At 43.0% G+C, this 27,791-nt stretch overlaps 1 protein-coding gene across 1 annotated transcript in view; it reads left to right on the top strand.

Moving 5' to 3' along the window:
• LOC124799078 overlaps window positions 1-27,791 on the top strand; it is a 130,265-nt gene that overhangs the window by 45,306 nt on the left and 57,168 nt on the right. The window lies entirely within an intron of this gene.

The following is a 27,791-nucleotide window of genomic DNA, read 5'->3' as shown; positions in this document are numbered from 1 at the left end:
GCTTTTATTTTCCATCTGTTAAAGATAAAGACTGTTCTTTACCGTTTGTATACATGTAGCTATTAGTATTTAAATCGCAGTTACAGATATTTGAAAAAAAAACATAAATTACGAATTCATACCTTTTTACCACACTGTGTGGTTTTTCTCATGTGTTTGGTTTCTACAGTGACCGTTTATTTGCACAGTTTGTCATCTGAAACCACTTATACCTTAAAGTAGGCAAATTGTTTAAGCCAAAATTACGATATGAAAACTTGTTATTTCTATGTCTGAAATTATTTAATTATGTGTGTGTCTATTTACATAATGTTTCACTTAAGTTTTCCTTTTTATCATCTTCATCGCTGTTGAACACTATATATTCAGTTGTCACTGTCACTGTAACTGTTTCACTGCTTTACCAGCTGTAAAAGCAAACATGGCGGGCAGTGGAACAATTGAAGGTGTAAAAACAAGATGGCTGACAGTGGAACAGTTGAAGGTGTTCCTGGCGGTTGTTTTCAATCTTTCAGAGCTGATAGTGATTATTTTTTCTTTTGTGTGTGTGTGTGTGTGTGTGTGTGTGTGTGTGTGTGTGTGTGTGTGTCTGTGAAAGTGTAGTCACATAGGCAATTGGGAACAATTTACTTAGCAAAGCACAGTTTGGATTACAAAATGGTTGCTCGACTGAGAATGCTATTTACACATTCACTCATCAAATAGCACAAGCCTTAAATAATTTATCGCCTGTTGGTATTTTTTGCGATCTTGTAATTTCAGAATGGTTCAAATGGCTCTGAGCACTATGGGACTTAACTTTTGAGGTCATCAGTCCCCTGGAACTTAGAGGTACTTAAACGTAACTAACCTAAGAACAGAACACACATCCATGCCCGAGGCAGGATTCGAACCTGCGACCGTAGCGGTCGCGCGGTTCCAGACTGTAGCGCCTAGAACCGCTCTTATAAGTGGTCCATTGCAATTTGAGAAGTACAGTGATGTACCTGCAACACTAGAGAGAAAAATTACCTTTTTTACACACTGTTAAGTCTGTCAGTGTCTCGGGGAAGAGTTCAATGTGCAGCAAGGTTTTGATCATTTGCCCAATAACATAAAATGTCTGATAGATAGCGAAGCAGGTTTTAAATCTAACTTTCAATCATTTGACTTGGACAATTCCTTCCATTGACAACTTCTGTTAGCGAGAAAAAAGCTTTGTAACGCGTATTTGCATAGGTAGGAATAAAATGATAATCGGTTCATTAATATTAACATTGATCATGTATACACAGCCTGTAACATGACTCTTTTCATATCATTTCGATAAAAGAATCTGAGACATGGGACTTAGGGAAAGCAAGAAAAGGTGTGGACGGCGCTTAATCAGTTACCGTTGGTTGGCAGTAAACACGTACACTTCAAGAAAATAATTTTTTAAAAACAACCATTTAAAAAAAATTGACTAACACAAGCTACACTCACGGCTGAAAGCCTTATTAAGAAAGAATTCAAATTATTTGTCGGCTGAAGGTCAAGAGCAGTACTTCAGAACAATTAACGGCTGAAGGCCTAAATTACAGACGGCCGCGGTGGTCTCGCGGTTCTAGGCGCACAGTCCGGAACCGCGCGACTGCTACGGTCGCAGGTTCGAATCCTGCCTCAGGCATGGATGTGTGTGATGTCTTTAGGTTAGTTAGGTTTAAATAGTTCTAAGTTCTAGGGGACTGATGACCACAGCTGTTAAGTCCCATAGTGCTCAGAACCATTTGAACCTAAATTACAAATGAGGAAGACAATTACACGTTGGAAATACCAAGATCAATTTTTAAAACAATCATTTAAAAAAGATTGTAACACAAAGTAAAATGATGGCCGAAGGCCTTATTAAGAAGAATCCAAATTATTTGTCGGCTAAAGGCCACAAGCAATAGGAATAATTTAAGCAAAATATTATTTTTAAACAACTCACACACTCAGACCAAATAAAGAAGGGAGTGATCCACAGACAGTGCTCCAAGGATCGACCTGGGAAAGTTCCTCAAACGTATAAGTAAGGTGAGACAAGCAGCCCAGTGTTATATTCACTTAACAGGATGCCAACTCAATGCAATCACAACTAAACGCAAGACCAACACCGTCGCAAAATCTACCTAACGTCCAATGCCCAATACAATGCTGGAATAACCCATGCCAGGCAGACGGAGAACCAGACTCTTGACATAGTAAAACGACAAACATTATACAAGAGAACATGATCAAACGCAAGAGTAATCCGAGGTAATCACAACAAGTTGCCTCCACGAATCCAGTACGCAGACAGCGTTAAAACGACTGTTCGTTCAAAACTGCACTAGATACACACGGATCCGCGGAAACAATACCACAAAAAGCTCAAACAGTACTAAACCCAGTCACTGTGGAGCAACAACGACGAGTTACAAGTCGACACATACACGGAGAACCCAGAAGCGGTCGAAAGACCAAATAAACGTCGTCCATTGAGACGACCGACCGAGCGACCAACCAACGGTCGCTCTCGATGAAGTCAGGCAAGGCAAACGTCCCAGTATGAATCGTCGACTGACAGCTTATTGCATGAGGTCAATTCGACGGACGGACACACACACACACACACACACACACACACACACACACACACACACGCACGCACACACCAGTGGAGGTTGCACTACTCGAATATAACGATCCATTCAACTTAAACTCGCTGACTCCGGACCTGGACGTCGTCGTGAACTCTCGCGACCACATCCTTCCATCGGGCAGTGCATGTATCGCCAGCTGTCTCTTCGAGTACTGGCGCTCTGGAGACCTCACTGTTGCTTCGTCCCAACTGAACTGCCCTGACCCACCACGACACGGAAAACTAGAGGTCGCTCCAAAGATAGTACCACAGTGCTCGCTATCGATAAACGCCGCTGCTGCCACTCACAGACAGAGAAAGCGAGCAAACGTAGTGGTGCCAGTGAACAGACTAAGAAAACGAGAGGTGACAATCCCAATACACGACGCCAACCTGTCAATGGCTCGAAGGCGAGCCGGAGCACTGCTCAGAATCATTCAAATGATCTACGGAACATGTAACCAACTAACTAAATAATTCAAAGTACCTTGTAAGTAAGCACAACTCAATTAGGGAAGACCTAGTGGTAACCATCAGCCGACTCATATTTAGAGTGGTAACTGGGGAATATAGGTGTGCAGGCTGCAGTGCCATTGCCAGTTGGTATACATATGAGCAGAGACTCGTATTTGTTCCGGCGTATACAACATTCAAATACTATACGGGAGTGCTGCAGTGTGACGTCGTTGATTACCTGCGATATTTCGACTGGTGCACACCTCGCCATTTTATAGGCAAAACTACCTTTTGCGCTGAGGAACTGTTTTGTTCTTGAAAATGAAAGAGCTTGCGCCCGTAGAAATATCGGCGGTTTTCGACGACGTACCCTTAAGGTATTTGTACTTATAAGTTGTTAAGACTTCGCCTGGCATGGGGATAGTGGTAATAACTTACAATTCAGTGGTCCTACAAATGTAGCTCGGACACAAATGTCTACAAATGCCAAGGATTTAAATATCTTACACGCAGATAGTGCTGTCATCCTCAACTGTGTCTGTCGATTCGTCATCTGCCTTTTTAGTTGCGGACGATAGTACCGAACCTTCGCTGAAACTCACAGCACCTTACACTTAGTATACACTGCACGAAACAAATTACAGACGCGCCACGAAGGAGCTACGAGAAATGGTCAAAAATTGATGGTTCAAATGGCTCTGAGCACTATGGGACTTAACATCAATGGTCATCAGTCCCCTAGAACTTAGAACTACTTAATCCTAACTAACCTAAGGACATCAAAAATTGATATTCATACAACTATCGGCGGAAATTGCAAAACTGTAGGCTCTGAAAGCCTGTGGATGAACGTGTGACGCACCTAAGCGGTTTTACCCTGCAGGTGGCAAGGATAGCAAACAGGGGAGATGTCGATATTAGGGAACAAAATCTTCATTCCGTGTACTCAGCTGGACAGTAGCTATGCTTCGCAGACAAGCACGTGAACAATATATGCAGATGTCAGTATTCGAGACAGGTCGTGTAGTTGGCTCAAAGAAAGTGGCTGACTAAAATGGCTCTGAGCACTTTGGGACTTAACATCTGAGGTTATCAGTCCCCTAGAACTAAGAACTACTTAAACTTAACTAACCTAAGGACATCACACACATACATGCCCGAGGCAGGATTCGAACCTGCGACCACAGCGGTAGCGCGGTTCCAGACTGAAGCGCCTAGAAAGTGGCTGGACTAATCGGCGGATCACTCGACATTTGAAAAGGAGCGATGCCATTATTCGATGGATGTTGGCTGGAATGGGTCAACCATGTATCAACACAGCATTAAGAAGGGAGCAGTCGACCTAAAGAGACGACAGAATGCGAGCAGCGAGCAATCGTCAGAGGCACTCAGAATGCCGGATTCATCATTGTCATCGATATTACGTGCAATTGGTGCTTCAGTGATCACAAGAACCATTAATAGGTGGTTCAGAGAAAGAGGCTGAGTTCATAGCGCCTCTTGCGCCGACTGCTATTGATCTCTGAACGCCGAAACCCATTTGCAGTGGTGTCGGGCACATTCATGCTGGAATCTCATTGACTGAAGTAGAATTGTCTTCAGCGAACCTTCGAATTGAGTCTCGATGACCAGCGAAGACGCGTCTGGCGACGCCAAAGACTGCGGTGGGACACCAACTTCACTGCCGCCCGCCATACAGCCTCACCACCAGGACCGCCGGCGTGGGATGACATTTCATTTCATAGCAGGACCCATTGGTTGTCATCTGCCGCACTGTCACAGCAAGTGATACGTCGATGTATTCTGCACCCGCCTTTTTATCATTCATGGCAAGCCATCCCAGGCTTACATTTTCAGCGAGATAATGTCCGCCCCGCACATGGCTAGGGTTTCTAAAGCTTGTCCTCGTCCTGGCCAAACCCTGCATCAATTCACGTCCATTGTGCATTCCGAAGGATTGGACCATTGCAGCACGACAAAACGACACCTCACATGTCCAGAATTGATACAGAGTGGCTCCAGAAACTTCTGAATTTAAACACTCCCGCTGGCCACCAAACTCCCAGACATGAACTTTATTGAGCATACCTGGGATGCCTTGCAACGTGCTGTTCAGGAGAGATCTCCACCTCCTCGTAATCTTACGGATTTATGGACAGCCCTGCTGGATTCATTGTGTCAGTTCCTTCCAGCACTACTTCAGACATTAGTCGAGTCCATGTCACTTCATGTTGCAGTACTTCTCCTTGCTCACAGGGGCCCTACACTACGTTAGGCAGGTGTGCCAGTTTTTTTGGTTCTGAGAAACTAAGAGCTAGTACTGGTGCTTTATGAGGACTAATAAACAGTCATGGACAACTTTCAAAAACAGTAAAGTTTCACTTGAAATTTCAGTGTTTCTATAGTACACTACTGTGGAAATTAAGGGCTTAAGTAACAATTTTAGAATTAGCGCGATGCATCTTGGACCTTACACAGAAGGAACTGCTAAGAATAAAGTATGGAAGGTAACTGAAAGAAATGCGCACTGACTCTTTTATTCAAAGCCAATAACTACACTGAAGTCACCACGATTTATAACGTCCCCTTGAACATTACAAAAGGAGAGACTTGACTATCAACAGGGTGTGTGGTCACCTCGGACGGTAACCCATGTTCTGCAACGTGATCCCGTCCTGACCACAACGTTGGTCAAGAGTTCATGTGGTAGAGGGTTCCGTCCTACACCAGCAGTTGACAATTGCTGGGTGATCACTGGTGCACGTGGACCTTGTGACTAGCATGGGAACACCTTGCAGAGTATGCATTACAGTCCATGGTGATCGCACACCTTATTTAGAACCACGTCCCGCCTTTTTAAATGACCAGTGAACCGCAGTAAATTACGGTGAATTCTGTGCAATTATTGTCTTTGAATAAAATATTATTTCTGTTGCTTTGTGGGTTTGTTTCAGTTACCCATTGTGTTATACTGAAGTTCTTTCTACGCATGATCCAGTTTTCATCGAGCTATGTTACTTTCGACCTTAAGTTTTGCACATTATTGTATATTGAAATGTAAAAATATTTTGGACAATGTTTATCACTACTCAGATAATTATCGTTTCTTTAGGAGTGAAGTAAAGTTAGATTAACAACTCATCAACTGAAACTTGCGTATATCTTCTCGAACTGGATATGGTTTGTGTTCCACGTGCCGGCCTCTGTGGCCGAGTGTTTCTAGGTGCTTCAAGCCTGATCCGCGCTACTGCTACGGTCGCAGGTTCGAATCCTGCCTCGGGCATGGATATGTGTGATGTCCTTAGGTTAATTAGGTTTAAGAAGTTCTAAGTTTAGGGCACTGATGACCTCAGATGTTAAGTCCCATAGTGCTTAGAGCCATTTGAACCATTTTTTGTTCCATGTAATTAAAATTATTCACAGTAAAAGTAGGACGTATATCAAATTTTACTCTCTACATTTGTGTACTACGCTGAAGTCTATTTCCATGTCCTTAATTTTCTCTCCTAGTTTCTCATCCAATGTCTTAAAACTCTACTACTACTCTGGCTCAAAGCTTCCATTACTTTTAACTGTTCCCTATAACCTTTTCAAAATGACTGTCATTGCGCTGTATTCTTCTTTTAGTTGCTCTATGAGATATAGACTGATCGCAATGCAGTTTTTTTTCTAATTTCCAGAGGTAGAAACACTTCACCACTACTTAGATTATTATCTTCTTCTACGCTACTGGTGCCTGTGACTCACTGGAATGACCATTAGTCGCAACGCACCTGACTGATCGTTAATTCCTGGAAAAGCCTGAGAGTGATCTATAACCTCCTCTGCGTTCTTGAAACTGAACTCAGTTGTCTCATTCAGATGAACTTTTGATTTGTTTCATCTTAAACTGATTAAAAATCTCACCAAAAAGCAAACAAGTAATCATCTCCTAATTATCTCAGAAATCTATAACTTATAACAAGGTATATCAGTCAACAACTTTTGCAGTACGTAAAGCTGCAAAAGGCAATTTTGAGTACTGTAAACAGGTATTAATACTCCCAACGTTTAACGTCCCGTCGACAACGAGGACATTAGAGACGGAGCACAAGCTCGGATTAGGGAAGGACGGGGGAGGATATCGGCCGTGCCCTTTCAAAGGAACCACTCCGGCATTTGCCTGAAGTGATCTACGGAAATCACGGAAAAGCTAAATCAGAATGGCCGGACGCGGGATTGAACTGTTGTCTTCCCGAATGAGAGTCCAGTGTGCTAATCATTGCGACACCTCACTCGGTGACTAGAAGGTTGGGTATCGACATGTGTGGCGCTGTTATTCGTCAAGTGTACTCGTCTAGTTCAAAATGGTTCAAATGGCTCTGAGGACTACGGGACTTAACTTCTGAGGTCATCAGTCCCCTAGAACGTAGAGCTACTTAAACCTAACTAACCTAAGGACATCACACACATTGAAGCCCGAGGCAGGATTCGAACCTGCGACCGTAGCGGTCGTGCGGTTCCACACAGTATGTAAGAACAACGACGCTGTACTAAATTTTTTTCTGATTTTTCGATAAACTAGTGTAATTGATGTTCTGATTTCCTTTGGTTTTTGCTTCATGCCATTGTGTTAAGAAAATTGTAAACAAGTTTCAATGTGAATATTAATGTTTATGCCAAATGTCAAGCAATATTGTAATAGAATTGAAATGTAACAAATGTTGAAACTATTGTAAGATGTTGAAAATTGTAACTGTGCGTCTGGTCCATACGTAGGAAATGTGTTACGATATGTAGAATGCAAAACCTCGGGTGAATACCCTGTCTGTAAGGGAGCGGTAAAAGGTGGATGGCAGGCGAGCGCTGGAAAATGCGCACGGGCACTGTACGGCACAATGGGCTCAGCAGTTATACACTCCTGGAAATTGAAATAAGAACACTGTGAATTCATTGTCCCAGGAAGGGGAAACTTTATTGACACATTCCTGGGGTCAGATACATCACATGATCACACTGACAGAACCACAGGCACATAGACACAGGCAACAGAGCATGCACAATGTCGGCACTAGTACAGTGTATATCCACCTTTTGCAGCAATGCAGGCTGCTATTCTCCCATGGAGACGATCGTAGAGATGCTGGATGTAGTCCTGTGGAACGGCTTGCCATGCCATTTCCACCTGGCGCCTCAGTTGGACCAGCGTTCGTGCTGGACGTGCAGACCGCGTGAGACGACGCTTCATCCAGTCCCAAACATGCTCAATGGGGGACAGATCCGGAGATCTTGCTGGCCAGGGTAGTTGACTTACACCTTCTAGAGCACGTTGGGTGGCACGGGATACACGCGGACGTGCATTGTCCTGTTGGAACAGCAAGTTCCCTTGCCGGTCTCGGAATGGTAGAACGATGGGTTCGATGACGGTTTGGATGTACCGTGCACTATTCAGTGTCCCCTCGACGATCACCAGTGGTGTACGGCCAGTGTAGGAGATCGCTCCCCACACCATGATGCCGGGTGTTGGCCCTGTGTGCCTCGGTCGTATGCAGTACTGATTGTGGCGCTCACCTGCACGGCGCCAAACACGCATACGACCATCATTGGCACCAAGACAGAAGCGACTCTCATCGCTGAAGACGACACGTCTCCATTCGTCCCTCCATTCACGCCTGTCGCGACACCACTGGAGGCGGGCTGCACGATGTTGGGGCGTGAGCGGAAGACGGCCTAACGGTGTGCGGGACCGTAGCCCAGCTTCATGGAGACGGTTGCGAATGGTCCTCGCCGATACCCCAGGAGCAACAGTGTCCCTAATTTGCTGGGAAGTGGCGGTGCGGCCCCCTACGGCACTGCGTAGGATCCTACGGTCTTGGCGTGCATCCGTGCGTCGCTGCGGTCCGGTCCCAGGTCGACGGGCACGTGCACCTCCGCCGACCACTGGCGACAACATCGATGTACTGTGGAGACCTCACGCCCCACGTGTTGAGCAATTCGGCGGTACGTCCACCCGGCCTCCCGCATGCCCACTATACGCCCTCGCTCAAAGTCCGTCAACTGCACATACGGTTCACGTCCACGCTGTCGCGGCATGCTACCAGTGTTAAAGACTGCGATGGAGCTCCGTAAGCCACGGCAAACTGGCTGACACTGACGGCGGCGGTGCACAAATGCTGCGCAGCTAGCGCCATTCGACGGCCAACACCGCGGTTCCTGGTGTGTCCGCTGTGCCGTGCGTGTGATCATTGCTTGGCTGGCTCTGAGCACTATGCGACTTAACTTCTGAGGTCATCAGTCGCCTAGAACTTAGAACTAATTAAACCTAACTAACCTAAGGACATCACACACAACCATGCCCGAGGCAGGATTCGAACCTGCGACCGTAGCGGTCACGCGGTTCCAGACTGAAGCGCCTTTAACCGCACGGCCACACCGGCCGGCGATCATTGCTTGCACAGCCCTCTCGCAGTGTCCGGAGCAAGTATGGTGGGTCTGACACACCGGTGTCAATGTGTTCTTTTTTCCATTTCCAGGAGTGTAGTTGGAGTTTGGCATTGGCCTAATCAACACATTCTGTAGCGAGGAAGTTCTCCTGGAAGACGTAGTTTCACTGAGCCTCGGGAATGCTGTTCCAACGCCCACACATCATGGCAAAATTCCATAGGCACTAAATGGAAAAGTATTGCGACGCTAAGAAGAATTAAAGTTCCGATACGTCAAGAGCCATAGCTGTGGTTGTATGTGTGCTCTGTGCCTCGCCATCTCGCCGCCTGCCAACCGCCGCATCGATACAAGCAGGTTGAAACTTTTAGTACTGTATTCGTATGGACCATAGAGTGAACTGTTCAATAATAACCTAAATTTTACCAGAAATTTCCCTTCATTTAATTATCCTCACGACTAACCTAGACAGGGTCCTTTCCAAATATTGTGCAATCCGAGTATCCCGAAATGAAAAATTAAATTTTGTGTTAATAATAATTACTTGTAGACCTAGTTATGTTAGAATGGTGTTTAAAGAACTGTTTTGTTAATGAACCAGTAAATGAATAACGAAGGTCTAACGAAGTTGAAAGGTAACTTTAATATTGATATAGTAATGAAGTTTAATTATTTCTAGACAGATATAAAGGTATTTAAATGAGAAGTAAATAAGATAAAAAGAGTAGTAACTTATATACTGGAAATCTTGAACGCATGATAATTTCAGTAATCAAATTTTTAATATAGTGATCATAACAGTTTCAGGTCCCCCCCCCCCCTTTATTCATTTGAATTCTGAAGTGTTCCACATTGGTTTGACCAGCAAAAGTTAAAGTCAATATATAAGTCAAAATTTATCAGTGTTCTATCTTTATCAAAATTGACATTTTGTGTGTGGCTCGAAAGTGCTATTTCTAGGGTAACCTATGCCCGATTTTAATCAGATCAATAGACAGTACGAAGCTTTGTAGTATACATTATAGTGTAGTGTTATGTATTCATGGTTTTTCCATATCAGTACAGAACGTGAAACGATCAGTTCAATAGATTTTCTGGTTCTAAAATTTTACTATATTATGCAGTGTTAAAAAAAAATGGTTCAAATGGTTCTGAGCACTATGGGACTCAACTGCTGAGGTCATTAATCCCCTAGAACTTAGAACTAGTTAAACCTAACTAACTTAAGGACATCACAAACATCCATGCCCGAGGCAGGATTCGAAGCTGCGACCGTAGCGGTCTTGCGGTTCCAGACTGCAGCGCCTTTAACCGCACGGCCACTTCGGCCGGCTATGCAGTGTTACTACGTGTTGTTTTGCATGCATATACATCAACTTGTACAGTGAAGAAACTCAGTTAATGCCTAATTAGGCTGGCGACCGTATTATTATCAAATTGGTAGCATCTTCAGTGTTGCTTTTGGTACATACTTACGTGTAATTGCATTTTGAACTCACTTGACGGATCATTGTTATTACAGAGTGGGTGTAAGTCTGATTTGCCACCATTCAGGTACACGCGGTCAATATCTATACGAAAATCCTGTCTCGTAAAGTGAACCCCGCTCACTTACCATAGTACAGGCTTTAATGAGTATTGTGTGCCCCACGCGCACGTTACAAGTAGCGCCTAGAACCGCTCCGCCACCCCGGCCGGCACTCGTCTAGTAATCAATTCGATACGCATTTGACTATATCCAAGCACGTTTAAACAGATACTATGGCGCAAGGATATAATAAACTTTTAAAATATTCTACTGTGGGTCAACCAATACACAACCACCGCAACCCACTAACGCGCAGTTCCTATCCTTACATACAAAATAAAGAAACTGAATCATAGATACGTTTACTCAGACCGGGACTGACAACGCCACACCTCCTGAAAAGAATAACATAAGAGCTCGGTAGGCACAGGTTTGTTGTTTTGCAGAGTGACTTACCACACATTTTCAAAATTGATCTTCTTATACAATGTCATAGACATTTTGCTTAGACAGAAAAAAGTTAAAAACGTGGACTACCGTCAGTTATAAATTGTTTGTTTGTTATTACCTCAGAAAGGCATGAGATGGGAACATCCGTGTGACTAAGATAATGAAAAACGGAAATTTCAAATGAAGTTGTGGTTTATTAGTATAATTACTATGTTATAATTTCACGTAGATTAATACAACTCAGACCATCTGTTACCGTTAATTTCTGTCACATTCTCCTCTATTACTAATGGGCATCATTAAAAAAAGGACAGAAACATTACCAGTCTGTTTGGTGAATGAAAAGTCTTACGAATTGTCGATCACGGTTTAAACATGAGACGTGAACGTAATAAAAGTGCTGTATTTTGATCTCTGCTACACGGGTCGTAGGAAAGTCTAATCGGTCACACTGCTTCTATATAACGCACCAAACCGTGAAGAAAACAATAACGCCTTGCGCTGAGAACAATAAAAATACGTGAGTGACATGTGTTTGTCAAAAAATGTAGCTCGCTCTCTAAAGATATCACAGTGGTGCCACTCGCAATGCCAATTCCAGTATTGTGCACTCCTCTTCACCTGAGTGACGGCAGAACTATCAGACCACTGTTTGCCTTATACAAACATCTTTCAAACGGCCTCTTTCGGGTCAGTGATCTAATGTCTCTGAGCACTATGGGACTTAACTGCTGTGGTCATCAGTCCCCTAGAACTTAGAACTACTTAAACCTAACTAACCTAAGGACATCACACACATCCATGCCCGAGGCAGGATTCGAACCTGCGACCGCAGCGGTCGCGCGGTTCCAGACTGTAGCGCCTAGAATCGCTCGGCCACTCCGGCCGGCTTGGGTCAGTGATCTGCCTGCACAAGCTCACAAAAACAGGCACTACATACGTAAAAATTCTCAGCGCCGGAACCACGCGACTGCTACGGTCGCAGGTTCGAATCCTGCCTCGGGCATGGATGTGTGTAATGTCCTTAGGTTAGTTAGGTTCAAGTAGTTGTAAGTTCTAGGGGACTTATGACCACAGCTGTTAAGTCCCATAGTGCTCAGAGCCATTTGAACCAATCAGCGCCGACTAACACTCAATAACATATACTGCATTACATGGCGAAACGACTTGGGGCTGCCCACGCCTGACCACAACAGACTCACTGATGCTGTCAAACCGCCTCTCCTTCATCCTTTTAAATTCTACCTTCTGCCACTGCGCAACGACGTCTTAAACCGTCGGCACACGGGACGAGTTAGCTAACATTCACTCTCTACGAGTTCTGTGACTTCGCTTCCTGCTATTTAACGTTGAGGAGCCCTTTCGTCACGTAAAACGTAAACTAGGTTCTGCGATATTTCGGGAACGAGCACAGTAAGGTAGAACCAATAGAAACCAAGAATGCTCCCTACGTCACAGGCAGAAACCAAGACGCCGTATTGTATTTGTCGTGTTCAGTAGAAGTCCATATTCGACAGCTCTGATGTTATACGTTACACGCTATGTGAATACATGATGTTTCTAAGCACCAGCAACCAGCACATTGAGTGTATCGAGAACGAATCGTTATTGGTACGATTTGTTGTAATAAAGTGACGAGAAACGTCATATTAGTGGTTAAATAAATTTCGTATTTATTTATTTTTACTTTATGAACTCGCGTGTTATGATAGTCAGCCGAGCATGCCGTTTTGAGGCAACGGCCCGTTGAAAATCAATGAAAAACGTGCCGTACTTATTAGGATTTATTATACACTCCTGGAAATGGAAAAAAGAACACATTGACACCGGTGTGTCAGACCCACCATACTTGCTCCGGACACTGCGAGAGGGCTGTACAAGCAATGATAACACGCACGGCACAGCGGACACACCAGGAACCGCGGTGTTGGCCGTCGAATGGCGCTAGCTGTGCAGCATTTGTGCACCGCCGCCGTCAGTGTCAGCCAGTTTGCCGTGGCATACGGAGCTCCATCGCAGTCTTTAACACTGGTAGCATGCCGCGACAGCGTGGACGTGAACCGTATGTGCAGCTGACGGACTTTGAGCGAGGGCGTATAGTGGGCATGCGGGAGGCCGTGTGGACGTACCGCCGAATTGCTCAACACGTGGGGCGTGACGTCTCCACAGTACATCGATGTTGTCGCCAGTGGTCGGCGGAAGGTGCACGTGCCCGTCGACCTGGGACCGGACCGCAGCGACGCAAGGATGCATGCCAAGACCGTAGGATCCTACGCAGTGCCGTAGGGGACCGCACCGCCACTTCCCAGCAAATTAGGGACACTGTTGCTCCTGGGGTATCGGCGAGGACCATTCGCAACCGTCTCCATGAAGCTGGGCTACGGTCCCGCACACCGTTAGGCCGTCTTCCGCTCACGCCCCAACATCGTGCAGCCCGCCTCCAGTGGTGTCGCGACAGGCGTGAATGGAGGGACGAATGGAGACGTGTCGTCTTCAGCGATGAGAGTCGCTTCTGCCTTGGTGCCAATGATGGTCGTATGCGTGTTTGGCGCCATGCAGGTGAGCGCCGCAATCAGGACTGCATACGACCGAGGCACACAGGGCCAACACCCGGCATCATGGTGTGGGGAGCGATCTCCTACACTGGCCGTACACCACTGGTGATCGTCGAGGGGACACTGAATAGTGCACGGTACATCCAAACCGTCATCGAACCCATCGTTCTACCATTCCGAGACCGGCAAGGGAACTTGCTGTTTCAACAGGACAATGCACGTCCGCATGTATCCCGTGCCACCCAACGTGCTCTAGAAGGTGTAAGTCAACTACCCTGGCCAGCAAGATCTCCGGATCTGTCCCCCATTGAGCATGTTTGGGACTGGATGAAGCGTCGTCTCACGCGGTCTGCACGTCCAGCACGAACGCTGGTCCAACTGAGGCGCCAGGTGGAAATGGCATGGCAAGCCGTTCCACAGGACTACATCCAGGATCTCTACGATCGTCTCCATGGGAGAATAGCAGCCTGCATTGCTGCGAAAGGTGGATATACACTGTACTAGTGCCGACATTGTGCATGCTCTGTTGCCTGTGTCTATGTGCCTGTGGTTCTGTCAGTTTGATAATGTGATGTATCTGACCCCAGGAATGTGTCAATAAAGTTTCACCTTCCTGGGACAATGAATTCACGGTGTTCTTATTTCAATTTCCAGGAGTGTAATTAAATGATAGTTAATAACATTTCGGCGATTAAAGTCTTCAAAGACTATAGCGTAAAATATAGGCTAGTAACAGAGTTCAGTCAAGGGCCTTGGTGCAGTAGTAACACCGGTTCCCGTCAGATCACAAAAGTTAAGCGCTGTCGAGCTGGACTAGCACTTGGACAGGTGACCATCTGGTGTGTAGAGCGCTGTTGGCAAGCGGGTTGCACTCAGCTCTTGTGAGGCAAACTGAGGATGTACTTTGTAATGTTGTTGCAGTAATTTGATGTGTAAGCGGTGCTGATATTCAAGACCATAACAGTGGGTTAAAAGCTGTGAGCTGTCTGGGGAAGTTTACCTTGCATTACTGAGCAATTGTTTCGCCAGGTATCCAGTCTAGCTTACCAAATTCCCAACCAGACTAACATTAATTATAATCTTTTAATAATCATACGACAACCGGTGATATATATATATATATATATATATAAAGAGAATTTAAATAAAAATAAATCAGTTTATATTTGGAAATTTATTTTAACATTGATCATTGAAATTTCAGCATATTAAACTTGATTCATAACTAAACTGGTGCCTTATTTAGGACTGTGAAAATGTGAGATTATAATCTTACAGAACACATCAAATATGGAGCCAAGATTGGGAGACTGCATACAACAATGCATTCATAAAAAACACACGAAGAACGTTGAAACATATGCAAGAGCAAATTAACCACAACCAACCGATTCAATTGTCATCCAAAGAAGTTGCGTTCGTAACGCAATCCTGTCTGTCATGTAATTACCACATACTGGTATACTAAATTCATACTAACTGTCTGTCAAATCTTCCCGAAAATAATAGCTGAGGGCTACTTTGATGCTTACACCACATGCTTCACGTGGTCAACTTGGTTTACACAAAGAGTGTAACTCCACAATAATTTTGATAATTAAAATAAATTACATCGAAACGCAATTTACAAAAGAAAAACCTCGAACTGGTTATTATCGTCTTACTATTAACCTGATGGATCAAACAATTGTATAAGCACGTGGAACTGGTCTCATAAAGTACACCCCACGTGGGTTGAACATAAAGAGAAGTTGCTATATTGAAAAATATTGTCAAGACGAGACATTATAATCTCACGCACATTCGCATTTAAGATTGATGATCTTAGCTAGAGTTACTGATCAACAAGTGGTTCCACTTTACTCACAAAGTAGTGACAAAGCAACTACCGGAAGATATTCTGAACCTCACACTCGAATTACACTGCGTTGCAATTTAAGATAACATTAGATATTTTAGAGCTAAACCTGAAATAAAGGTAATTAAATTTTCAGTTAGGCTGAACTTAAGAAATCCATTGTCCTACGGACTTAGCAGACACGCGCTTAGCCGGAGATCTTACCACTTCAGACGCTCGCCGCGGACAGACTGCCGTGGGTCCGACCTGAGGGGTGCCTCCCAAATACAAACGGAAGTGACCAGAGAGGCAGCATCCTGTACCAACATAAGGGATGGACAGGACCATACTAAGAACAGAAACCTCTTTGCTTCTAGAAAGCGTAGCTACCTGTTCCGACGTTGGTCCTACTGTTCTCTAGCAGACAGGCTTGTCTGCTACCATCAAGCATGCAACTAGAAATACATTCGCTCATTCGTCCTCTCACACAGAAGGGAAGGGGGTTGACAGTATCTTATCATATAGAGTATATAAAAGAAAGCGGATGTAGGTTGTAAGAGGTCCGAGTAGATGTAATTTCGATGTATTGCTCACGCGCTGCCAGCGATATGTAAGGTATAAGAGAATCTCAGACCAGAGAGCAGTGTTGACTGCAATAGGAACTGTGTAGCAGTAGCAGTAAGTTGTTGCTAGCGAGCAGTGTGGTCTGGTCTGGTGTATCGTGTTTGCTGGGACGGTCGTGGTGCAGCGATGCCGGAGCCTGAGCATTATTGTATAAGGTAAAAGCAGCCTCGCGCATATGCAGTATTGTTATCTCAAGTCCCATGTAAATGTTTTAAAAATGTCCTAATAATAATCTTTCTCATAAAAAGTAACTTTTAACAACCATTCATTTCAATTTAAAGAATTTACTAATTTCTCCAATCCATGATCATCCCGATTATTGCAAAAGAAAAATCAGTTGTTTCTTTTTATAAATGACAAATCTATCGGCCAGCATTGCACAGGGCTGTGCCAGAAAAATTTATTGTAAGAGAAGATATATGTGTGTTATCCGGCGACTTCTTTGAGGTAAGAATTTTTCTTTTTTATTCAGAATGCTCTTTCAGGACCATGACGCAGCACTGCTGACGTCCACAATTTACCAGGTTAAATTAACAGTCAATTATTCAAAGGTTGTAACTGAGTCACATTTATTATTGAGAGATTAGTCACATTGTATTATTGCAAGATTACGGAATTTATCTAAGGGAGGTTACGCTGAATGTGAATGAAGTAAATAATTATATTGTTCTTTACTGTTGGAAGGTTACGGAATTTATTTTGTTGGGAAGTTACACTTGGCGACCAACAATGTAATGTGAAAGGTCAACCAAGCTTTAATGTTTCGCCGCCCACACGTATAGCGTCAGCCCCACCAAATAGTAACGCACCGCAAAAAGGATATCACTACGTACAGAAAACACATCATTTCAATTCCTAATGCAACGCGCTGTATGGCAATGATTATCGTGACTGACGTAAGAGTAATGAGCACAGTTTTCAGCGTAACAGTCGGTCTCCCCAACAGCAGAAACATCCGCAACAACAGATTATCATGAATGAACCAGACAGTAGGTATCATTCCGAACGTAATACGTCAGGAAGAAATACCAGAACAGTACAAATAGTTGAAATGCCACAGCATCCTCCCGCAAATAATAGCGCGTTAGAAAGAATTTGACTAGATACAGTACAGGTTGCATCTTCCAGCAACGTAAGCCATACTTTTGACACACAGAATCTTGTTCACAAAAATGTTATTAGTTTTGACGACATTCGATACACACTTTTGCATGAAAGACAGAATCACAACGTATGTAGACGACATACTTATTGCAGAAGCTAACTAGTCTGAACACAATCTGATTCTTGAACAACTGTTACAAACTTTTCGTGCACAAGGACTCACAGTTAATCTTAGCAAATCGCACTTTGGTAAAACTTCCATAAAAATTTCTTGGACATGTAATTTCAGCAGAAGGTATTGCGCCTGACCCGGAAAAACTTCAAGCTTTACCTGACATTACTGTTCCAACGACGAAGAAACAACTACGCAGCTTTCTGGGATTAATTAACTTTTTCCGTAAATTTATTTATTACGCTGCTTTAGACACCCCTAGATTATGGCAGTTGACGTGTAAAAACACTATTTGGTCCTGGGATAGCCAAGCACAGTCTGAATTAGTCAATCTGAAACATGCTTTGTTGAATGCACCACTTTTATCGCACCCAGATCTTACTAGAAATTTTTCCATTGCCACCGACAGTTCTAACACCGCTTTAGGCGTACACATTTTTCAGGAAATTGAAAAAGACGGTATTACAGTAATTAAAAACATTGCCTTTGCGAGTCGCATTCTGTCACCTGCCGAACGCAATTATTATGTTACAGAACTTGAAACATTATGTGTTGTCTGGGCATTTACGAGATTTAGGCACATTCTTTATGGAAGACATACTACTGTTTACACAGATCATAGAGCGATACAGTTTTTACTTTTCGCAAAATTTACACATGACAGGTTAAGCAGATGGAAACTTTGTTTACAGTAATTTAATTTTACAATTGTTCACATTCCCGGTACACAAAATATTGTAGCAGATGCACTATCCCGTTGTCTCAGCAACAATCAGCAGGACATCGCAACCAACTTCTGCCAAGCAAATTTTAGCGTTATGTACATTCAAGAAGTTGCATATGAAAATTTCATTTCGTCACCATTACGAGACATAGCACAGGAGCAGAGCAAAGACAACGTGTGTAAAGAAATTAAACGCCTTTGGCAAGATAAGAATAATGTTACCATTAGAAACCACTACACTGTACGCAATAACATTCTGTTTCGCCACTCTCACCCTGACAGCAACAATTGGTTATTATGTATTCCTGACGAGCTCGTTAACAAATTAATTTGGTATACTCATTTAAGTTACGCACATTATGGAGCCAGAAAATGTTTTCTTATACTGAGACAGAACTGTTATTTTGCTAACATGTAGAAACGTATTCCACGAGTTTTAGCGTCATGTAAAATCTGCCAGAAAGTTAAATCAGACACGACTTCACATATTCCTCCGTTACATCCCATTGTACCCGTTAAATTGAGACACATGGCCGCTGTAGACATTTTTGGTCCGATTCCCAGAACTAATAGAGGTTTTTGTTACATCTTTGTCGCTGTTGAACTCACTTCGAAATTTGTTACCTTCACTCCGTTACGCAAAGCTACTGCTAAAACTATTTCGAATGCATTTGTAAAAGATTTTTTATTTCATGTAGGGCATGTATTGAAAGTAATTTCCGACAATGGACCGCAATTTCGATCTGTTATATGGACACGTTTGTTACGAGCTAGAAACATTTCTCCGATCTATATATCGAAGTATCACGCTTCTTCGAACCCTTGTGAACGACTAATGAAAGAAATTGGTAAAGTATGTGGAATATACTGCCATGAAAGACATATTGATTGGGATACACACATACTCTCATTCCAGGATGTAATTAACTCCATACCAAATGAATCTACTATGCTATCTCCGACTGTGATATTGAAAAATGTTGAACCACCTAACAAAATTAAAGATTTAGTATCGTTTTCTACATCTCGTCGACTACGCCACCATGAAGTAATTGACATTGCGCTCAACAACACCAAACGTGCTGCAGAGCGCCGGAGAAGACAGCAAAGACAGGTTTGTACACGCCGTGACTTTCAAATAGGACAGAAGATATTAGTACGCACGCACCATTTATCCAACAGAGGAAAGAGTAGATGCAGTAAATTTGAGCTTCTATACGCAGGTTCATACGGAATTCGCAGCATTCCTCATCCCAATGAGTACACGTCGAAACTTTGAGAACCAGAAAAAGCAAAGGCAATCACCATGTCTCCATTATTAAACCCTTTATTGAATGAATATACTTTATGATTTATCACACTGTAATGCCATTTCCTGAATTTTATATGACCACTTACGCAATTATATTTATATGAACACTTACTGATGATTATCGTATTTTTTCTTGGCAAGCGCCTGGCAAGGTAAGGTTAGCAGGTTGCTTTTCTTGTCGTTATATATCAGACCGTGCACATTCTCCATTTTTTGTGTATGTATGATTGTTTTCCTATCGAAAGTAGAATTTTTGTCTGTATGCAGTATGTAATCTTTAAGATATAACAAACACCAGTTGACTTCGACATCTTTTTCTTAAGATATCTCAATATCTTGACTATTCTACATTTTTTGCTACTGCATTATGATACTGTGTATACATTTTTTGCACTTGAAAACTGTATGTTTTTGACATAATCCGTTTTCTGTCATTCTATGCTGTATGCTTAGTTGTATCACTAGAAACATGTTTTTATCTAATGGGTATATGAATTAAATGCAAAATATTAATCCATATATATCATTTTCAGAAAACAATGACGTGTAAAAGAAGTAAATTAAACAAACCAGAGTGGTTTACTATGAAATGGGAATTTCACCTTCGGATTGAACAAAAGAAAATGCAATAACTTGTCATGAAGAGTAAATGGATCAGAATTAACAAGCATTAACCAGAATATACTATACACATCGTATGATAGCAGTCTTGACTAAATACACTCCTGGAAATGGAGACAAGAACACATTGACACCGGTGTGTCAGACCCACCATACTTGCTCCGGACATTGCGAGAGGGCTGTACAAGCAATGATCACAAGCACGGCACAGCGGACACACCAGGAACCGCGGTGTTGGCCGTCGAATGGCGCTAGCTGCGCAGCATTTGTGCACCGCCGCCGTCAGTGTCAGACAGTTTGCCGTGGCATACGGAGCTCCATCGCAGTCTTTAACACTGGTAGCATGCCGCGACAGCGTGGACGTGAACCGTATGTGCAGTTGACGGACTTTGAGCGAGGGCGTATAGCGGGCATGCGGGAGGCCGGGTGGACGTACCGCCGAATTGCTCAACACGTGGGGCGTGAGGTCTCCACAGTACATCGATGTTGTCGCCAGTGGTCGGCGGAAGGTGCACGTGCCCGTCGACCTGGGACCGGACCGCAGCGACGCACGGATGCACGCCAAGACTGTAGGATCCTACGCAGTGCCGTAGGGGACCGCACCGCCACTTCCCAGCAAATTAGGGACACTGTTGCTCCTGGGGTATCGGCGAGGACCATTCGCAACCGTCTCCATGAAGCTGGGCTACGGTCCCGCACACCGTTAGGCCGTCTTCCGCTCACGCCCCAACATCGTGCAGCCCGCCTCCAGTGGTGTCGCGACAGGCGTGAATGGAGGGACGAATGGAGACGTGTCGTCTTCAACGATGAGAGTCGCTTCTGCCTTGGTGCCAATGATGGTCGTATGCGTGTTTGTCGCCGTACAGGTGAGCGCCACAATCAGGACTGCATACGACCGAGGCACACAGGGCCAACACCCGGCATCATGGTGTGGGGAGCGATCTCCTACACTGGCCGTACACCACTGGTGATCGTCGAGGGGACACTGAATAGTGCACGGTACATCCAAACCGTCATCGAACCCATCGTTCTACCATTCCTAGACCGGCAAGGGAACTTGCTGTTTCAACAGGAGAATGCACGTCCGCATGTATCCCGTGCCACCCAACGTGCTCTAGAAGGTGTAAGTCAACTACCCTGGCCAGCAAGATCTCCGGATCTGTCCCCCATTGAGCATGTTTGGGACTGGATGAAGCGTCGTCTCACGCGGTCTGCACGTCCAGCAGGAACGCTGGTCCAACTGAGGCGCCAGGTGGAAATGGCATGGCAAGCCGTTCCACAGGACTACATCCAGCATCTCTACGATCGTCTCCATGGGAGAATAGCAGCCTGCATTGCTGCGAAAGGTGGATATACACTGTACTAGTGCCGACATTGTGCATGCTCTGTTGCCTGTGTCTATGTGCCTGTGGTTCTGTCAGTGTGATCATGTGTTGTATCTGACCCCAGGAATGTGTCAATAAAGTTTCCCCTTCCTGGGACAATGAATTCACGGTGTTCTTATTTCAATTTCCAGGAGTGTATTTTTCTTTCAGAAGACGAGGCGATTGGTGCAAGCTGTCAGACAGAACTACACATCTTAGTTTTAGTGATGAAATATGCTAGAAATAAACTCTGTAGTATGAATAGTCGTATGAAGTAAATGGAAAAATGAATAATGAAGTGTCCTTTTTTGCAGATGATAATAAATGATGATGAATAGTTATATGAAGAATATGGTAATGTGAATAATGAAGTTTTTCTTTGCAGATGAGAATAGTGATGTTTATATATTTACCATTAGTTAAGAAATGCTATGTAGTTATTTAAGTGTTTGTTGCAGTTCCTTTTGACAGTATGTCATATGTCACATGGTATAATGACTGAATGTTTTGGAAAAGACAGCTAGAGTACATACATATTGAGTACTTGTTTCATTACCTGTTAATTCGAAGTTCACTACTTTTCAGCATAATATGCGTTTCTTCTTTCAGCTCACTAATCCATTTTGTATTTTTTCCATGACAAGCTATCCCATGAAATTAATGTGCTATAAGCAGTTAGTCATTAAACCTGTTCTAGTACTTGCATTTTTTTAATCCATTTGTGTGTATCATTCATGAATGTGATCACATATACTCTACTTGTTTCATAACCTTGCTACAGCTGACTCATGACGAATGACGTTATTAATCCTTATTTCCAGCAATAAGTTAAAAGCATGTATTTTCATGCCACAGCAATTATCGATCCCAACGCAATGCATTGCTAACAAAAAAAAATATTACCAGTCCCAACTATTAACAGTATACATCCAAATAATGGTACCAGTTTAGGATATATTTCTAGTCCTAAATAATGCAAATTTCTCATATGTATTGAATCCATTATATCTATGTATTATTGGACCACAGACCTTGAATAATAGTTACATTGTGTTACATTTTAAATATGTCCTATGTCACTTGAATGATGAGTTCTGAGTAATACTGAATGATGTTTTGTAATAATGCATAAATGCTATGCCAATAATTTCTGTAAATAATATTTTTGGTATACTCTATAAATGCTAATCCAATAATTAACTCTTGTTTTGAATGATGACTTCTGAATAATACTGAATAATGTTTTGTAAAACTATATGAATAGTTTGTAACTGGCCAATGAGTGCCAATAATTACCGCAATCAGCTGAGTTATGAATAGTGTTTTGTAATATTCAATACTTGCTACATGTTTAGTAACTGGCCAATGAATGCCAATGATTACTATAATTAGATGAATTATGTATAAATGCTATGCCAATAACTAACTCATTTTGAATGATGACTTCTGAATAATGCATAAAACAATGCTTTGTAACTGGCCAATGAGTGCCAATAATTACTATATTGAGACGACTTATGAATAATATTCTGTAATACTCCATACATACTACTTAAATGCTGTGTAAATAGCCAATGAATGCCAATAATTACTCAAATCGGTTGATAGACTAGTGTAATTCTCAATGATGACTAGCATAAGACGTAATGTTCTTCACCTTCTGACCTAATTACCAGAAATTACTTCAATATCCTTTTGTCCTGTCCATACCATGATCATGGAGTACTATTTTTGGTTTTTGCACTAATTCTCTGTTGATGTGAGAGTATGGATTCTACAAGAATGTGGTGTTGACATATCAAGCTGTCCACCACCTTGAACGATGGAGATGTTATTATGGTCCTACTGTTTGATGTACCTAATGTACTACCAAAATGATAACATACAATATTAATACAACATTTCAGTGTCCTGGCTACACTGATAAATACTTCAGGGAAGAGAATTTCAGATTGTCTCACTTGGTGTTGTGCTTCTGTAAAAGATATGGACTTTCGGTGCAACTTCGTGCAACCTACTGTGCTATAACCATCTACATCTACATCTATACTCCGCGAGCCACCTTACGGTGTGTGGCGGAGGGTACTTATTGTACCACTATCTGATCCCCCCTTCCCTGTTCCATTCACGAATTGTGCGTGGGAAGAACGACTGCTTGTAAGTCTCCGTATTTGCTCTAATTTCTCGGATCTTTTCGTTGTGATCATTACGCGAGATATATGTGGGCGGTAGTAATACGTTGCCCATCTCTTCCCGGAATGTGCTCTCTCGTAATTTCGATAATAAACCTCTCCGTATTGCGTAACGCCTTTCTTGAAGTGTCCGCCACTGGAGCTTGTTCAGCATCTCCGTAACGCTCTCGCGCTGACTAAATGTCCCCATGACGAATCGCGCTGCTTTTCGCTGGATCATGTCTATCTCTTCTATTAATCCAACCTGGTAAGGGTCCAATACTGATGAGCAATACTCAAGAATCGGACGAACAAGCGTTTTGTAAGCTACTTCTTTCGTCGATGAGTCACATTTTCTTAGAATTCTTCCTGTGAATCTCAACCTGGCGCCTGCTTTTCCCACTATTTGTTTTATGTGATCATTCCACTTCAGATCGCTCCGGATAGTAACTCCTAAGTATTTTACGGTCGTTACCGCTTCCAATGATTTACCACCTATGGCATAATCGTACTGGAATGGATTTCTGCCCCTATGTATGCGCATTATATTACATTTATCTACGTTTAGGGAAAGCTGCCAGCTGTTGCACCGTGCATTAATCCTCTGCAGGTCCTCCTGGAGTACGTACGAGTCTTCTGATGTTGCTACTTTCTTGTAGACAACCGTGTCATCTGCAAATAGCCTCACGGAGCTACCGATGTTGTCAACTAAGTCATTTATGTATATTGTAAACAATAAAGGTCCTATCACGCTTCCCTGCGGTACTCCCGAAATTACCTCTACATCTGCAGATTTTGAACCGTTAAGAATGACATGTTGTGTTCTTTCTTCTAGGAAATCCTGAATCCAATCACAAACCTGGTCCGATATTCCGTAAGCTCGTATTTTTTTCACTAAACGTAAGTGCGGAACCGTATCAAATGCCTTCCTGAAGTCCAGGAATACGGCATCAATCTGCTCGCCAGTGTCTACGGCACTGTGAATTTCTTGGGCAAATAGGGCGAGCTGAGTTTCACATGATCTCTGTTTACGGAATCCATGTTGGTTATGATGAAGGAGATTTGTATTATCTAAGAACGTCATAATACGAGAACACAAAACATGTTCCATTATTCTACAACAGATTGACGTAAGCGAAATAGGCCTATAATTATTCGCATCTGATTTATGACCCTTCTTGAAAATGGGAACGACCTGCGCTTTCTTCCAGTCGCTAGGTACTTTACGTTCTTCCAGCGATCTACGATAAATTGCTGATAGAAAGGGGGCAAGTTCTTTAGCATAATCACTGTAGAATCTTAAGGGTATCTCGTCTGGTCCGGATGCTTTTCCGCTACTAAGTGATAGCAGTTGTTTTTCAATTCCGATATCGTTTATTTCAATATTTTCCATTTTGGCGTCCGTGCGACGGCTGAAGTCAGGGACCGTGTTACGATTTTCCGCAGTGAAACAGTTTCGGAACACTGAATTCAGTATTTCTGCCTTTCTTCGGTCGTCCTCTGTTTCGGTGCCATCGTGGTCAACGAGTGACAGAATAGGGGATTTAGATCCGCTTACCGATTTTACATATGACCAAAACTTTTTAGGGTTCTTGTTTAGATTGTTTGCCAATGTTTTATGTTCGAATTCGTTGAATGCTTCTCTCATTGCTCTCTTTACGCTCTTTTTCGCTTCGTTCAGCTTTTCCTTATCAGCTATGATTCGACTACTCTTAAACCTATGATGAAGCTTTCTTTGTTTCCATAGTACCTTTCGTACATGATTGTTATACCACGGTGGATCTTTCCCCTCGCTTTGGACCTTAGTCGGTACGAACTTATCTAAGGCGTAGTGGACGATGTTTCTGAATTTTTTCCATTTTTGTTCCACATCCTCTTCCTCAGAAATGAACGTTTGATGGTGGTCACTCAGATATTCTGCGATTTGTGCCCTATCACTCTTGTTAAGCAAATATATTTTCCTTCCTTTCTTGGCATTTCTTATTACACTTGTAGTCATTGATGCAACCACTGACTTATGATCGCTGATACCCTCTTCTACATTCACGGAGTCGAAAAGTTCCGGTCTATTTGTTGCTATGAGGTCTAAAACGTTAGCTTCACGAGTTGGTTCTCTAACTATCTGCTCGAAGTAATTCTCGGACAAGGCAGTCAGGATAATGTCACAAGAGTCTCTGTCCCTGGCTCCAGTTCTGATTGTGTGACTATCCCATTCTATACCTGGTAGATTGAAGTCTCCCCCTATTACAATAGTATGATCACGAAACTTCTTCACGACGTTCTGCAGGTTCTCTCTGAGGCGCTCAACTACTACGGTTGCTGATGCAGGTGGTCTATAGAAGCATCCGACTATCATATCTGACCCACCTTTGATACTTAACTTAACCCAGATTATTTCACATTCGCATTCGCTAATAACTTCACAGGATGTTATTGAATTCTTTACTGCTATAAATACTCCTCCACCATTGGCGTTTATCCTATCCTTGCGGTATATATTCCATTCTGTGTCTAGGATTTCGTTACTGTTCACTTCCGGTTTTAACCAACTTTCCGTTCCTAATACTATATGCGCACTATTTCCTTCAATAAGAGATACTAATTCAGGAACCTTGCCCTGGATACTCCTGCAGTTTACCAATATTACGTTAACTTTTCCTGTTTTTGGTCTCTGAGGACGGACGTTCTTTATCAACGATGATAATGTCCTCTCTGGTAAGCCGTCAGGTATTTTATCGTTTCGCCCAAGGGGGGGGGGGGGTCCTTCTAACCTAAAAAACCCCCGTGTGCACGCCACACGTACTCTGCTACCCTAGTAGCTGCTTCCGGTGTGTAGTGCACGCCTGACCTGTCTAGGGGGGCCCTACAGTTCTCCACCCAATAACGGAGGTCGATGAATTTGCAACCATTATAGTCGCAGAGTCGTCTGAGCCTCTGGTTTAGACCCTCCACACGGCTCCAATCCTTCCGATTCCTTTCCCAGTTCCTAAATATGCTATAGAATTCTATAGTGCGTGTGCACTTTATGTAATTTGTTAATATATTTTGTATTCAGTGCGTGTGCACTTTATTTCACTTCATGATATGTTACGTAAAAATGCTAAAGACTTACACAGTGCGTGTGCTCTTTGCCACTTGTTCATATCTTTTGTACTCATTGCGTATACTTTCTGTCATTTCTTGACATATTCTGTACTCAGTACGTGTGCACTCTATTTCATTTTTATTATGTTCTGCTCTTATCAATAATGTATATACTCTGTGACTGTAGACTTAGTAACTAAATAGATTTTAGAAACATTTGTTGCTCATGGCAAGTCCAATGGACTCACCATTTGCCCGCCCAGTGGAGGGTTATGTAAGAGGTCCGGGTAGATGTAATTTTGATGTATTGCTCACGCACTGCTTCGATATGTAAGGTATAAGAGAATCTCTGACCAGAGAGCAGTGTTGACTGCAGTAGGAACTGTGTAGCAGTAGCAGTAAGTTGTTGCTAGTGAGCAGTGTGGTCTGGTCTGGTGTATCGTGTTGGCTGGGCCGGTCGTGGTGCAGCGATGCCGGAGCCTGAGCATTATTGTATAAGGTAAAAGAAGCCTCGCGCATATGCAGTATTGTTATCTCAAGTCCCATGTAAATGTTTTAAAAATGTCCTAATAATAATCTTTCTCATAAAAAGTAACTTTTAACAACCATTCATTTCAATTTAAAGAATTTACTAATTTCTCCAATCCATGATCATCCCGATTATTGCAAAAGAAAAATCAGTTGTTTCTTTTTATAAATGACAAATCTATCGGCCAGCATTGCACAGGGCTGTGCCCGAAAAATTT

The sequence above is a fragment of the Schistocerca piceifrons genome, chromosome 5 (assembly GCF_021461385.2).
Source record: "Schistocerca piceifrons isolate TAMUIC-IGC-003096 chromosome 5, iqSchPice1.1, whole genome shotgun sequence".
Taxonomy (NCBI): Eukaryota; Metazoa; Arthropoda; class Insecta; order Orthoptera; family Acrididae; genus Schistocerca; species Schistocerca piceifrons.
This window is presented reverse-complemented; position numbering and strand designations above follow the sequence as displayed.